We start from the raw sequence: 16,982 nt of genomic DNA on the forward strand, positions 1-16,982 counted from the left end.
AATTTAAAATATATTTGTTTGTGAATGACGGTCTGTAGGAACTTAATAGTCCACGCATAGAATTCTGGGGATGGATGATGGTGATGGTTGCACAACAATGTGAAAATACTTAATATCAATGAATTCTACACTTAAAAATGGTTAAGATAGTAGGTGTTATGTCATGTCTGTTTTATCACAATGAAATAAACCTGCACATCTATTATACGGAGGAAATTCTTTCTGATTTTGAAATCATCTACTTTATGATGCTTCCTCTTTCGGTGTAAAGCTTTAAAAACAGTTTTTGCCATTTTGTTCCATTTCAGACTAGTAGAACTTCCAAATCACAAAATATTTGAGCCACATGTATATATACAAACTGATATACTAGGAAGTTTGAATCAAGTATATGTCACAGAAGCTGTGCAAGTATTTGCCCATGTAGGCAACAGTTATGCTTTAAAGGAAGAAGCATGTGTGGTTTCAAATAAGTTACTTAAGAAACTACTTAAACATAGTTAGAGAGTTACCTGTGTACAAACATTTTGTAACTCAAACATGCTCACACACAAATGGTGCAAATATTCAAGTAAATATTTTTGTCAATTTGAAACATATCCTTTTTGTAAGTGATCCTATAATAGTAAAAGTTGGGTGTTGATATCTGGAAAATAATCATCAAACACAAATGTTACTCTTTTCCTCTATAACATTAGACATGGTATTGGGTAGAGAAATATGTGGATCATTAATGACATTTTAAATATTTGCATTCAGATGTGTTGATCGTGTCAGCATTATTTCAGTAAATGCCCTTCTTTCAAGGTACAAAATTGAAACGACAAAAAGAAACTGAAAAACTAATCTTCAAAAATGCGTGTGCCTTTTGTGGTTCACTGTCAACACCAGTTTTTGAACTTCTACTTAAGAAATTTGCTTGGAATACATTAAATCACTAGAAAGAGTAACATGCACAATACCAGCTTCAGATATTTCTTTGGGTTGATTTTAGGTGTCTTCTTCGAAAATGGAGATACATGAAAATACTGAAATTCACTTCACCTGCATGCTTATTTCTTGGCTGACACAATTACAAAGGGGCCTGTTCATGTACGTAGAAAGGGTTGGTGATATCATTGTTTGCCATGAAATGTTGTTGAAGAAAGACATTCAGTGACACTTGTTAAAGGTGGCAGAACAACTTTAATCGGGAACATTGCACTAGGGACCACTGCCATGACATTTTATGGTAGGGGAAAGAGATTGCGCTCAACTCTGAATACTGCATATGCAAGTATGAAACTCTAGCCAAGGAGCAGAGTGGAGAGTCAGTAAATAGAAAATTACTAAGAGGAAATCAGGATTAAGGAGGATTCTGGCTAAACCGACGGAACAGGATTTTTTGTGCTGAAGAAAGGTCAGGGTGATCAGACATCAGATATCAAGGGTGATCAGATATCTAGAGTGGGGGCTCTGGTTTAACTGACTAAGCGGTGTCCTTGCTGGAACTATCCAGTTTTAGTGTACAGATGGGTCTAGGAGAAGGTTCAGGAGCTTCGCTAAGGTTTGATTCAGCAAAGAATCTTTGTCAATGTATGGCGTCATACTAATGAATCAGTTCACTTTGTAATTGATTTCTATTGTAACCCTGTTTGTATAGTTTTAATGTTTTGTTGCTGTTTTAAATTGATAAAACATATTTGAGTTAAATGTATTAGATTTTCTAGCCTCTTTACTTTTTTTCTGGAAGGAATTTTTATGTTTAGGGGAAAATCCTTAAAATAATCCTTACTATTGATTTTAATTACTTTTTGCTGAAAGGGCACTTAATGTTTAACAAAACATTTAACTTAAGAACTCATATGTGTATGGAATTCCTCTCAAATCAACCTCTAAATTTAAGACCTATTTTTATCCCAATGCCTCTAAAATTTATCCCACAACCTATAATTCAGTAATACCAGTCCACTGCCTATTTATGAAGCCAATTGTATCTCAAAAACATTGATTTCTTTTTCTTGTTTTTTTCGCTGAATGCGGTTTTCACTATCTTCCAATAGCTTAGCTTAAATGGTGGGGGCAATGTCTACTTCTCCTCTTTCTAGTTATCTTTATCTATCTTATGAACCTCTAATGTACAGAATTGATTAAAACATGAATGGTTCTATTCTCTGCTATTCTATATTGCATTTCTTTGTTTGTTTACATATTTAAAAATTTTAGATCTAGTTTTATGGCAGAGTAATATTCCATCGTAAATGACCCACAACTTCTTTATCCAATCACCTATTGATGGGCACTGAGGTTGCTTCTTTATCTTGGCTATTGTAAATAATGCTGTAATGAACATAGGGGTGCAGGTATCGTTTCAAATTAGTGTTTTGGATGTCTTCAGATGTATACCCAGACGTGGAACTGCTGGGTCATAAGGTAGTTCTGGGATTTTTGTTTTTGTTTTTGTTTTGAGATACCTCCATGCTATTTCCCATAGTGGCTGCACCAATTTGCAATTTGCAATCCCACCAACAGTGCACAAGGCTTCCCTTTTCTCCACATCCTCGCCAACACTTGTTGTCTGTTGATTTATTGACCATGGCCATTCTGACTGGTGTGAGGTGATACCTCACTGGGCAAACCTGACACTTCTTAATTCCAAAATCTGGGTCATCAGATTGCTCAATTGTAAGCTTCTTGGGGGAGGGCGGTGTTTTATTCCATACTGAGACCAGTGGTTCTCAATAGAGGGTGATTTTTGTGCCTCAGGGGACATTTAGCAATGCCTAGAGATGTTTCTGGTTGTCAGCAGCCGGGAGTGTAGGGTCACCCTGGCCCCCACTAGGGAGAGAGCACGGATGCTGTTCTGTATGTTCCAGTGCCCAGGACCGTTTCCCAATAAAAAGAAATCGCAGCCCAAACTCTCAGTAGTTGCAGACCGAGAAACTCTGCTCCATACCTTGTCTCGTACTGATTGATTGTCGAATTGAAAAGTGTGGCTTCTGTTTCACAGAATCATTTTTATTGAATGAAAAAGTTGAGAACAGCCTTTTCGTGCTGGATTTACCAGAATATAATCTTCAGACCTACTTGGTAGCACCACTGTTGGCTACCCCCAGTCTTTCAGGTAAAAAAAATACGCAAAACAGCTTGACCTGACTCCCATACATCACGCTAGGGACAAACGATGTCAGACAATTAAGTTCACGAACTCATCCTAGAAAAAGTGCTACATACCTCATTGCTGAATATCACTACGGTCACCTTCGAAGTCCTCCCCTTGGGAAGCTATGCACTGATGCCAGCGCCTAGTCCACCCTTCAAAGCAATTTTGGAACTCTTTTTCTGGAATGGTCATCAGAGCTGTCATTGTATTACTCTTGATGTCCTGAATGTCATCAAAATATCTTCCTTTCAATATCTTCTTTATCTTTGGTTAAAGAAAGAAGTCATTGGGGGCCAGATCAGGTGAGTAGGGAGGGTGTTCTGATACAGTGATTTGTTTACTGGCTAAAAACTCCCTCACAGACAGTGTCGTGTGAGCTGGTGCATTGTCGTGGTGCAAGAGCCATGAATTGGTGGCGAAAAGTTCAGGTCATTTTCGTCTAACTTTTCCATGCAGCCTTTTCAGCACTTCCAAATAGTAAACTTGGTGAACTTTTTGTCCAGCTGATACAAATTTATAATGAATAATCCCTCTGATATCAAAAAAGGTTAGCAACATTGCTGCAACAAATTCACAAACTTAATTAGCAGGCCTTTTACGTTTTCTCCACCATCCCGCCAGTGCTCTCCAGACACTTTATTATTCACACTATCAAGCATTTTAAGACAATTCAAACAGTTAAATGCAGCCACCGACAACTGTGTTTAAAGTTCCTTTTCAATGTTCTAGCAAGTGACTATCTGAGTAGCAACAGCCCGCTGAGGTGGCAGCACCTGCCCACCGATGCAGGGTGCCCTGGCCCTTGCTGGTCGTGACAGGGGTTAGCAGACACTGGGGAATCGGTTCACGCTCACCTCAGTAACACCCATGAACTTGCAGGGACCAAAGACAAAATGCTGAAGCAGCTGTGATGATAAAAAAATAATTAATAAAGGAAAGCACTCCGTAGGCAATGGGATAAACTTTACCAGAAGCTCATGTCAATCGGTGTGTTGAAAATTCTGAGCAGCTAAGGTCTGACTCCTTCTACCCCTACCTCTCTCTCCTATATCCATCGACGGTAGTGTGTGGTTTGATGAATGGGATTGTCCTAAAGTTCAAAATGTCACTGGTTGTGCAAAAGTTCTGCCTGTGTAATAAAACACAAACCCTTCAGACTGGAATTTAAGGCCATTAAGAATCTGGCCTCTTCACATTTCCCTCAGCCCACGTTATGCTTGAGTCATTTTACGTGGCCACACCAAGCCTCCTTTCCTGACTCTCTCTTCTACTTAGCATACTTCTCAACCAGGTTTCTCTCAACAGGAAGTACCCACCCACTATCCCACGCTCTGGCACTCTTATTCTTGATGAATCCATTAGAGCAAAGTGCTGTACTATTAGTCCTTCTAATGGCGATCTTAACAGACTGAGACACAGGAGGCACTCAGGCACTGAATTTTTCTTTTTTGTGCAACATTGTTAACTAGATTATAGTTATTTTTTCCATTAAAATTTTTAAAGTATTATTTCACTTATATGTGGAATCCAAAGAAGAAAATTAATGAACAAACAAAACAGAAGGAAACTCATAGGTACAGAGAACAAACTGATGGTTACCAGAAGGGAAAGGGGTGGGGGCTGGGTGAAAAAGGGGAAGGGATTGAGGAGTACAGATTGGCAGTTACAAAATAGTCATGGGGATATAAAGTACAGCATAGGGAATATAGTCAATGATATGGTAATAACTAGGTATAGTGCCATGTGGGTACTGGACTCACTATGTGAGTTATATAAATGTCTAACCGCTATGCTGTATACCTAAAACTAATATAAAACAATATTGCATGACAACTGTAATATAAAAGCGAAAGTTAATTTAAAAGTATGATTAACTATATGGGGGGAAATGGAAGCCTCAGCTTTGAAGCTTCACTCTGCCGTTTACTGGTCATGCAACCTTAGGTAAGTTACTTAACCTCTCTGAGATGCAATGTCCTTACATTCGAGGACACTTTATTGACTACTACTTAATTTGCAGAGTTATTGTGAAGATTATGCAAAAGCAGAGAATGTTGTGGATAAAATATGCTACTATGATTGCTAAACTTTCCAACATCCAGTCTGCTTCTTTCTGGGTTTGACTGCTTTCTTTCAGGTCCCAGTGGGGTTTCTTCTCCAAGTCAAGGCTATTGCTTTGGTAGCTAACTTTTCCTGCTTCCTCAATAATCCAATAACATGATTTATCTCTTCCACGTTTCCTTCTGCCTTCCAGACGGGCTGTGTTCAAAGACATTTGGATACCTACCCATAAAGTTATAAATACTACATGGGATTGTACATGTGAATCATGTAGTCAGAAAGGAATCTGCCAATGAAATGGAAAAACTGAGTCAGGCTAAAAAACTAATTGTTGAACCACATCCATTTGCCGTATTAGTAAAGGTTTAAGATTGGATGTTGGCAACTTAGGAAGCTTTCCTATTTCTCCCACTCTTAAAGAATTCATGTTTATTGTTTGCTCTCTATTATTGAAAGAATATAGTTGAATTAATTAAACAAGGAATAAATATGTTGTGTATGTTGTATTAGCCAGGGTGGGCTAGGTTGTGCTGTGGTAACAAACAAAGATTTCAGTGAGCTAAACGAAGTGTATTTCTTGCTCCTGTAACACATCCGTCTGGGCTTTATTGGGTGTTCAGCTCCACATCATCCTCAATCAGGAATCCAGGCTGATGGGCTCTTCACTCTTTGGAACGCTGCTTCTCATCCTGGCCAGTAGGAAGGGAACATGATGATTTGTTCATGATCTCTTTAAGCAGGGGTTGGCACCGACGGGTGGTGGGCCAAATCTGGCCCACCATCTGTTTTATTAGAACACAGCTACAGTCATTCGTCTGTGTATTGTCTGGGGCTGCTTTCGCACTACAAAGGCTGAGCTGAATATCTGTGACAGATTGTATGTGGCCCAGAAAGCCTACAATACAGACTATCTGGCCCATTAGAGAGAAAAAGTCTGCCAAGCCTGTCTTAAAGGGTCCTGTCCAGAAGTAAACACATTCTATTTAATCACATTCCACTTGTCACAAGGAGTCATGTGGCTATGCCTCCTGACTTTTGATGCAAAAGAAAGCCTGGTTTTGATCACTCAGTGAACATACCTGAACCTTCCAGTTTAGCCCAAGGACATACTTGCTTCTATTTTGCTCTCTTCAGAATTATACCGGGATAAACCGAAACGATTTACCTACAAGATGAGGTACACGGATAATAAAATCTATCCATTTAGTGGCTGCCACTGATAGAAGAAATTAGACTTTCCTCTTGCAAATAGGCATGTAGACAACAAGTATCATATTTGGGAGTGGTGGACTTAAATTACAAAGGTAGTTCTTCCTCTAGTTTTTTTTTAATTTATCAATTACACAATTACAGTTGATATCCAATACTGTATTAGTTTCAGGTTTACAACATGTGAGTAGACCTTTATATAATTTACGAGGCAATCCCCCCAGTAAGTCTAGTACCACACATCTGACACCATACACAGTTATTACCATATTACTGACTATATTACCTATACCCTACTTTACATCCCCATGACTGTTTTGTAACTGCCAATTTGTACTTCTTAATCTCTTCACCTTTTCCACCTTGCCCCCCAACCCCTTCCAATCTATCACCCCAATAAATCTAGTACCCATCTCACCATACAGTAATTACAATACTATTGACTATATTCCTTATGCTATACTTTACATCCCCATGACTATTCTGTAACTACCAATTTGTACATCTGAATCCCTTCCCCTTTTTTACCCTGCCCCCACCCCTTCCCATCTACCACCCTGATAAATCCAGTACCACCCTGACACCATGCATAGATATTACCATATTATTGACTATATTCCTTATGCTGTACCCTACATCTCCATGACTACTGCGTAACAACCAATTTGTACTTCTCAGTCCCTTCCCCTTTTTATCCAGCTCCCCAAATCCCCTCCTAGCTGACGACCATCAAAACGTTCTCTGTATCTATGAGTCTGGCTCGGTTTTGTTTGTTCATTTATTTTGTTCTTTAGATTCCACATATAAAGGTAATCACATCGCATCTGTCTTTCTCTGTCTGACATACTCCACTCAGCACGATACCCTCTAGGTCCATCCTTATTGTTGCAGACCTGCAGTTTTATTTCCGGTACTGGTTAGGTGTGTGTGGCAGACACTGTTGGATTGCCAACCTGATAACCATTTCCTCTTCCTTCCTTGCTAGTAGAAGCCGGACTGTTAGGGTGGCACCGTGACCCCTTCTTTGTGTTACCCCCGCCTTCCTGCTTTGATCACAACCCTGTGATGGTGTGATCCGTGGAACTGCAGCAGCTACCTGGTCACCATGAAGCTACAGGCTAAGGACAAAAAGGTCACACACCAAAGGGGACAGGGTAGAATTATGGAAAGAATTTGGTTCTTAATGACATAATTGAGCTGCCAGGCTGACTCTGGAATCGCCAACTCTTAGACCTCTTGGTGAGAAAATTAAATGCTTCCATTATGGAAGCCTCTTTAAATTCGGTATTTGGTTACTTGTAGCCCCCAAAGTCCAAAGTCATAAACCGTGCCCTTGGACACACAAGCATTGAACCATTTAGAGTTTCAGAGCCTTTCTTGGTAATATAGACATACTTACCTCTTGTTGAGAATTCATTTATGTAACATATGTGTAAAGGAATGGTTCTGCCATGGCACCCTGGTGACCTCACATGTCTCCACATGTGTAGGCAAGGCTCAACCATAGTTGGACCCAAATCTTGGCAGAACATACTGTCATCCTCCCAAGAATAGGGCAAGGTTGTGAAGACCGTCGCAAGTTCATTTCTCATCATCTTTCCTCTCTTGTGGGAGGAACCCCATCTCGTAGAAAGCGTTCATCATCTACCTCTCCGGTTCCACTGAGGCACAGGACTTTCCACTTTGCCCTGCCCTTTAGGGTACAGCTCCAAGCTTCTGGGTAAACCTCCAAAAGTGCTTCGCTACTCCACAACAGAGTGAGCCACCACCCGAGTCATCTGTCATCCAGCCCCTCTGATCCAGTGTCATCTTGAGGGTCCGGGGACATGTGAAGGTGACACCATGCTGATTTTGCTTTTGTTTTCTATGCTAAATAAGAAAGTGAATCGTTTTGGCTTGTTGTGTCCTTACTGGTCAAATCGATGGAACAGTGGCAAACCAGCCTTGCAGCTGCTACTATGCTTGCCTGGCAGTGTAATGATTCACTATATAAATGTTAGCGAGGCATTATAGTAACACTAACAGTATTATTCTAATGATGTTACTGAACCTCAGTTTTTCCCCATACATAAATGGGGATTACATGGGAAGGAAAGTGTTTTTCAGCTCTTAAGTGCCATTTATATATAAGACATTAATAGTAATGTTTAATTAATGCTTCTCTCAGGACACTGGAGGTATTGTTGGTATTCATGGTTTCGATTTATGGCATAAGGAAATCATAATTTAAACACTGATCTCTATAATATTTTGTTGTAGAAGAGAATTCCATTTTCCAGAGAGCCCCAAAGCATATGGCTTCTGACTATCGTCGCTTTGAAAGCTTTGATCACAACTATTAGCCTTGTCTTCTGACATTAGGAGTTCTGGTTGGTTGAAACTGGACCAAGTTAAAGAAAATCAAATCCTATACGAGAAAGTAATTGATCCTCTAATCTACTTGTCTAGTTCTAACACTCATTCCCAATCTCAGTAAAATCTATTTTGTCTGCCTCTTCCCAGGCAATGTACAGAGAGCTCAAATTTAAAAATTCTTTCAGGGCAACTGACCCTTATGACCAAACCAGCATGAAACATCTTTTAGATGAAATTTCTGTGAAGCAGAGCCTTGGTTTTAAAGGTGGTATTATCTACTAGAAGATAGGCTAAAAAAGAAATTACTTTTTTCTCATTTGAGCAAAGAATCTGAAATTCTAGTTCAAACAACAAAATCCCTTTTTTCCAATATTCAGAATTAGATACCTTTTCTTTTTTTTTATTAAATTTATTGGGGTGACAATTATTAGTAAATTTACATAGATTTCAGGTGTACAATTCTGTATTACATCATCTATAAATCCCATTGTGTGTTCACCACCCAGAGTCAGTTCTCCTTCCATCACCATATATTTGATCCCCCTTACTCTCATCTCCCACCCCCCACCCCCCTTACCCTCTGGTAACCACTAAATTATTGTCTGTGTCTATGAGTTTTTCTTTCTCATTAGATACCTTTTCTTTACATCATTTGCACAAAGTTAATTTGTGGAATGCATTTTCTATAAAGTGGAAGCCCGAAGTCCTGAGCAAAAAGGGAGAGAAGAGTTGATGGAAATAAAGTAACAGGTGGCTGGTTCTTTGAATACTGCTCTGTTTTCTGGGAAATATGTGTTCATCAGTTGTTCAACAATATGTTATCTTTATCAAGTGTATTTTGCTTGGAGACAAATGTTTATATTTTTAAAAATGTTTCTTTTTTTGCTACAAAGCCGCTTTCAGCCCAAGAATGAAAAAAAACACACATTTTTATCAGTAGGAATTTGATGTTCTTCAAAGAATATTTTGTCAGCAAGAAAAGGATGCTTTTCATATCAGTGTATGCTTTTGTACCTCACAAGACAAACGCATTGGTTTTATCAATCAGACCAAAGTAAGTATTATTCATAAAATTTTCAATTCAGTAATTCATAAACTTATTTTTATATGACTAAAGTGCTCACATCAGTAGTTACCCTGTTTCCCCGAAAATAAGACCTAGCTGGACAATCAGTTCTAATGTATCTTTTGGAGCAAAAATGAATATAAGACCCGGTATTATATTGTATTGTATTGTATTACATTATATTACATTATATTATATAAGACCGGGTCTTATATTAATGTTTGCTCCAAAAGACACATTAGAGCTGACTGTCCGGCTAGGTCTTATTTTTAGGGAAACACGATAGCTCAAATTCAACATTAATGATGAAGCAAATTACAGATCCAAATAGTAAAGCACTTGGCATGAAATAAGAATCCTAGCTTTTTTGTGTTACTGTGATTATTTAGCTTTTCTGTATTTCTCTATTAATGTAGGATATGACATTAACTGATTTTCTAATGTTAATACTATCCTTGCACTATTAGGATGTTAAGAGAAAACCAGTATGTATGTATGTGTGTATATATATATATAGTTTTTTCTTTTGCTGTGTGTGTGTATCATTTCATTTCTAGTTAGAATTTTGCTTCTATGTTTGCGAGATGATTTGTGATTCTTCTTTCCCTGATGTCCCTGTCATGTTTTGGTTTGAGCTACCCTGATTAAATTGTTCCCTCTTTTTTTGATTCTCTGTAAAAGTTATATATGTTGTATATGTTCTTCGAATATCTGGAGATTATACCTTGTATATAACTAACTGCATGTGTGTGTGTATGTGAGAGAGGAAGGGGGGAGAGAGGAAGAGATGTGGCATATAATTTTCAAGGACTGGTCAATTTTTTAATGTTTGCTTATAGGTTTATTTGGGTTTCTATTATTTCTTGTCAGTGTTGATAAGTTATTTTTCAAGGAAACTGTTCATTTGTATAAGTTTTGGCAGTTATAGGCCTAGAGGTAATCATAATATCTTACCATTTTTTTTCAATAACTGCTTTATTTGTAGTTATGTGTCCTTTACAGTTTTGATATTGTTTTGTTCTCAGTGACAGAGATTTGTCTATTTCATTAATCTTTCCAAAAAAGTAGCTGTTGACTATGTTGATCGTATTTTATCATTATTTTCTGTTTCATTATTTGTTTCTGTCTTTGTTTTCTTGTGTTCTCTTTGGGTTGATTTGATTGATATTATATAACTCTTAAGTTAGATAATTGGCTCATGAATTTTCAGTATTTATTCTCTCACATAATTACTTAAGACCCTGTTTTCTCTCTGGATATTTGCTTTGGTTTCATTGCATTCTACAAGTTTTGAAATGTAATGTTTTCATTTGATGTGTCGTATTTGCATTCAGATCTAAAGATATTCCAATTTCCATTATGACTTCTTTGAGACAGGAGGTATTTAGAAGTATATTTTAAAGTTCCGTAATTTCTTGAATTTTAGTTATTAATCTTATTTTCCACACATCTATGTAAGAACATGGCCTGTACATTGGTCCTTTAAAAGTTATTGGGACTAACTTTATGGCTCATTGCCTGGTCACTTATTACATCTGATCTATATGCTTTCTCTAATATGTTTGGGCCACAGTTTTATGTATGTTTTTTGGATTAACCTTCTTAACTCTTGTTTCAAATCTGTACACTCAGTGAAGACCAAGGCAAAATGTAGTGTTTGTGAAAATGTATAGCGATGGGGATTCTCATGAGAAATGTGTGCATAATATGTATGAATGGGGTACATGTGTAAGCATGCACATAGATGTATCATTTATTATAGCTACCGACTGGACATAATGCAAATGCTCATAAAGTGTAGCTGAATCAGTAGTTTTAATATATTTATACAATGGCATAATATACAGCAATGCACATGAATGACAGAGCTACATGCAACACTTCCTATAATTTTTAAAAGTAATGTGGAGAGAGTAAAGCTAGATATGAATGAATGCATAGTATATTTGGGTTTTGAAATGATCAAACAGGCAAAACTGAACTATTATTTGAAGACATATTATTCACGTGGAAAAGCTAAACAGCAAGAAATTGGTTTTTACAAACATCACTGCAGTTTTTACCTGAGGAAGGATGGATGGGCTTGTGATTTGTAAGGGATAGATGGAGTCCTCTGGGATACCAGCAAAGATTTCTGTGTTGATTTGGGTGGTGATTACATTAATATTTATACCATTTGCTTGTAATTGCCTTGTACGCATTTTTAGTGTTCTGTTATATTTCACAATGAAAAAGTAAAATTAAATATATAATAGGATAGAAAACGAGGTGGTCTGAAAAAAGTTAAAAGCGGTATCTAAGTAACATGAAGACCTGTATATGAGTGTGTCCTATGTCACATAGAATGGTCAGAGAAGGCCTCTACTAAGGGACTGTTTATTAGAGGCCTGTAGAAAGGGAAAGATGAAACCAAGTGAATAGCCATCGGCAGAACGTTTCAGGCAGAGGAAATCGTGGGTGAAAATACTGAGGTGAGGTGAGAGTATGTTTGACATATTTAAGAATAAATGGCAAAGGGATCAGTGAAGCTGGAGAGTAGCAGGAAAGGGGAAAATCATAGAAGATGAGGTCAAGGGCGGAGCAAAGAGCCAGGACCAGTAGGGCGGTGATGGCCCTGGTAGAATATGGCCGCTCATGCTCTGACTAAGACGAGAAGGTGTTGGAGGGTGTTAAGTAGGGGACTGATGTGATCTGACTTACTTTTTGGGATTACCCTTGATGCCTTGTGGAGGAAAGACTGTGGGAGAACAAGGGCAGAAGCAGCAAGACCAGTGGGGGGCGGGGTGTTTGCCCATCGTTTTTTGTTTTGTTTCTCAATATAGAAGTTCTGCTGATGAGAATAAGTGACATTCTTTGTCATTTCTAATCTGCCTTCAACCATCTTTAAGTTGTTTATTTAGTGACCTAATCCACAAAGACTTGAATTTTTGTTTTTCAAAGTTTTTAATTTTCAAATCTTTCCTGTCTGTGTTTTATTCCTTTTTAATTTCTCCAAGCAATTTAAACATACTGATTTGGCTATTTGTTGGTGTTTTGATTCCTGCTCATGGTAGCTTGTTTATAAATGTTTTTTCTATATATTATCTCACTTAATTTCAATTATCTTTTTTAAAAATTTCAGCTTCATGGAGATATAACTGACATGTAAAATTGTAAGCTTTTTAAAGTGTGGCTTGTGGTGATTTGGTATACGTATACATTATGAAAGTATTCCCTGCATCTAGTTTATTAACACGTCCATCACCTCATATATTTCTCTCTCTCTTTTTTTGCTTTTTGGTAAGAATATACAGTAGGTGCCAAAAATATGTATACAGATTTTAAGAAAGGAAAAAACTGCATTAAAATTGTAATAGTTGATATATACCAATAACAAATGATGAATACAAGTCACGTTTGACTTCTGCAATGACAAGAGGTGCTCAAAGTGGGGTTATCATCAGCATCCAGACATTTCTGATGACGGCGAACTACTGCTTGAGCAACATTGAACAAAGTGTCCACTTATATACATTATTTTGGCATCCCAGTTATATAACTTTTGTCATATCTTTTTTTAATACGACTTGTGAGCTTATGTTTAGAGGGATTTGTAGAAATCACAAGAGCCCTGTTTCAAGGATGTTTGTATTCATGGAGATTCTGCACTTGTTTCTACTAATTACCCTATGGTCAAAACAAAAACTTTTCTTGACTCCGTTACCTTAATTGCTAGTGTGGAGTTTCCCAAACCTTGGATGATTTTTTCATTCAGAGACCACGAAGACAAAAAGTTTCCTTTTTGTTCTTTTGGCTTGCTGGTGGACCTTTTATTAGGGTGTAATATTTAGAGAGTCTGGGCTTTAAGAAGGGATCTCAGGTCACATTTCTCACCTTGTGTGCATACCAGCCCTGGTATTCTGTTCTAGCGTGGCCATTCATAGCCAAACTTCTCGGTGACTGCGAAAGGCATATATAACTCTAGTGTAGCTATGGAATCAGTTTCAGCTTAGCAGTGTGTTTTTCGACTTCCTCTGTGTGTTTGCCATATTAAAATAATAGGTAGCATTTCTTGAATGTGGATTATGTAACTGACACAAGGCTTGTCTTTTTACATGCTTTATCTCATTTGTACACCTGACAATATTATGGAGCTGCACTATTACTTTCCCCTTTTTAAAGGTTGGGAAAGTGAGGGGAGGAAAAAATAACTTCACTGAGGTTAATACAGAGGGTACCAAAACAATGTATACACATTTTAGGAAAGGAAAACTGCATTAACATTGTAATACTCAATATATACCGATAATAAAAGATGAATACAAGTCACATTTGCATTCTGCAATTACAAGAGGTACTCAAAGTGGTTACCATCAGCGTCCAGACACTTCTGATTATGGCGAACTACTGCTTGAGCAATGCTGACCAAAGTGTCCAGTTGTATACATTTTTTGGCACCTCTGGTATAATAGATTTTAAGTGAAATTTTGGTAATTTTTTCTCTTCTATTAGATTGTATGTAAGTAAGCCTATTGATTATCACTTTTTATAGTTTTATTAAATATAATTGGCCTAAAATAAACTGTGCCTATTTAGAGTATATGATAAATTTTGACATACACAGGAAACAATGATAACAGTCAAGATAATGAACACGTACTTGACCACCAGAAGTTTTCTCAGGCCACTTCCCTGCCATCCTGTCCCATTTCCTTCATCAGGCAACCCCTGATCTGCTTTCTGACAGTATTGATTCATTTTTATTTCTACTAGGAATTTATATCAGTGGAATCAAATATGTGCTCCTCTTCACATAGCTCCTTTCACTCAGCATGAAGATTTTGAGATTCATTCACATTAGTGTTCTGCTTTTTTTCTGCCAAGTAGTTTTCCATTGTATAGATATACCAGAAACTATTTCATCCATTCACCTGTTGTTGGTCATTTGTGATGGACAGTGTGTGGCTGCTGTGAATAAAGCAGATACCAGCATTCCTAAACAAGTCTGGGCATTTGAACAGTGACTCTGTGATGAATTTTTTTATTTGATATTATTTCATGGTTTAGTAATAATATAGAAGTTCAAATACAGGCATCTACCCTCAGGCCACTGTTTAGTTTTGTTTTTTTTCCTCTCTCTCTCTAAGAGATTTTGTTGAATTGAATTTCAACATTCATTTTTTTTCTTCAGTAATAATGTAACGTGGTATAATTCTGGAATCTCCTAATTACATGGTAAACCATCTATTACGCATCACGGATGTTTTCTTGATATTAATGTTAAGTTTCTAATTTTGATACATTACCTGGGTTGGAGAAGGAGGTGGGGTACGGAATGGGAATGTATTGCTCTATTTCTGAGGGACTTGAGATGAATTAGTGATCATGCACTAATTGGATGGTACCCGGAGTTTTGAAAATCTAATATTAATAATAACCACACACAGCAGTGATTCCGATGTTTTCCCATAGGTTAAGAAATAACTTTTTCAGAGGGTGAGAAGCAGGGGCTCCAGGCGGCCCCGGCAGGTTCTGGGGGCGGCGCCGGGAAGCTCCCCGGTGTAGGGCGCCCCGCCCGGCCCCGCGGCCCCTCCCCCGCACTCCGGGCCATGGCGGCGGCGCCCCCGGGCGGAGCGGGGCCTCGCGCTGGACCTGGCGGCCGCTGGCACGGGACGTGCTTCTGGCGCGGGCCTTCCACTCGTGCACCGAACTGCGGGGTCGGCTCTATCTGGTAGGGGGCCTCCTGGCCGGAGGGGCGACAGAGCCGAAGGGCGACACGGTGGTCTTGGACCCCGCGGGGGGCCAGGCCGTGCGGATGAGGGCGCGGGGCGGGCCCGAGGCGCAGCCACCGGGACGCGGCGCCGCTGGGCGGGCGCTGGCTCTGCGCGGTGGGCGGCTGGGACGGGTCGCGCCGCCGGGCCACTGTGGCCATCCTGGACACAAGGCGCTGAGAGTGGGAGGTGTGGACCGCGGCCCCCGGCAACTGTCCCCCTGCCGGCCTCAGTAGTCACACCTGCACCCGCCTCTCGGAGCGAGAGCTGCGGGGGGCAGGCCGGGAGGGCGGGACCCGCACTCAGCGTCTTTATGAAGCATCTGCACGTTCAGGCTGGACCCCGGCGCCCGCACCCACTGAAGAAGGCTGCCACACAGTCTCACGCTCGGGGCGCTATGCTGCCCTGCTCCGAACTCTTGGGCCCCACCCAAGTCACCAGCTGTTGCTTCTTCGGTGGTTGCAACTCAGCTGAACCAGAAGTAGCTGGGCACTGGAATCGTGGGAAGATTAAGGCAAGTCTCCTTCTCTGTGGTTGGTTCCACTTTCCCTGTGCAGACCATGGGCTGAAACGCGTGGGCCATCGGACCTGCCTTTGGAATGATCAGCTTTACCTGGTTGGGGGTTTTGGTGAGGATGGCAGGACGGCTAGTCCACGGGTTTGCATTCCGGACCTCTTTATCTAAAGAATGGTGCCAAGACACACTGCCAAGCCTCTGTTTTGTTGTAAACTCATAAAGCATTATCACCAGAGCTACCTGCCTCATGTCAAATGTTTATTAAGTTTCAATCGTGAGAGTCAAAAAAAGAAAACTTTTTCATCGTAACAGGTGAAGATTTTAAAAAGGTATCCTCTTGCCCCGCCCTTCTAAGAATTAGTACTGATAGCAGAGGTGAAAGTTTACATCTTTGAGAGAATCTGCAATTGCATAAATAACTTCAAATAAGCTTCTATCTAATGGTAAGATGACAGCTGGATTCGTTGTGTTGCTAAACGGCATATGCTGGCATTGAATAATATGCAATGAAGAAAGTTCAAAAAATATATAGGTATGTGCATTCCTCCCATACTTTCTCAGAGGCACCTGACTATCTTAACACCAACTTCCTACATAATAAAATATTCCGTGGAAACTGAGAGTTAACAAAGGAGTCTACCTTTTCTAATCTAAGAAATGTGTATTGATTCATTAATTAAATAAACAAGCGCTGTGTATTCTATATCAAGCACCAGGTATAAGGATTTGTGCTTAATATACACAACAGTCTAAGAAAGATGATTGGTTTGCTCTTCTGAAACTTTTGTTTTAGTCACAATGATAAAAGATGTAAGCACTCCATAATTTATAAGGCAAAATTTCTGTCAGGCACTGGGCAATATCGTCTACACTTTTACCTTA

General features: G+C 39.2%; 1 pseudogene across 1 annotated transcript; it reads left to right on the top strand.

The window, feature by feature from the left end:
* Positions 1–15,421: 15,421 nt before the first annotated feature.
* On the top strand, positions 15,422–16,268 carry LOC308494960 (kelch domain-containing protein 9-like; annotated as a pseudogene). Its single transcript has one exon. The product of its transcript is annotated as a kelch domain-containing protein 9-like (transcript).
* The last annotated feature ends 714 nt before the right edge of the window (positions 16,269–16,982 follow it).

Source organism: Rhinolophus hipposideros, assembly GCF_964194185.1.
Source record: "Rhinolophus hipposideros genome assembly, chromosome: X".
Lineage (NCBI taxonomy): Eukaryota > Metazoa > Chordata > Mammalia > Chiroptera > Rhinolophidae > Rhinolophus > Rhinolophus hipposideros.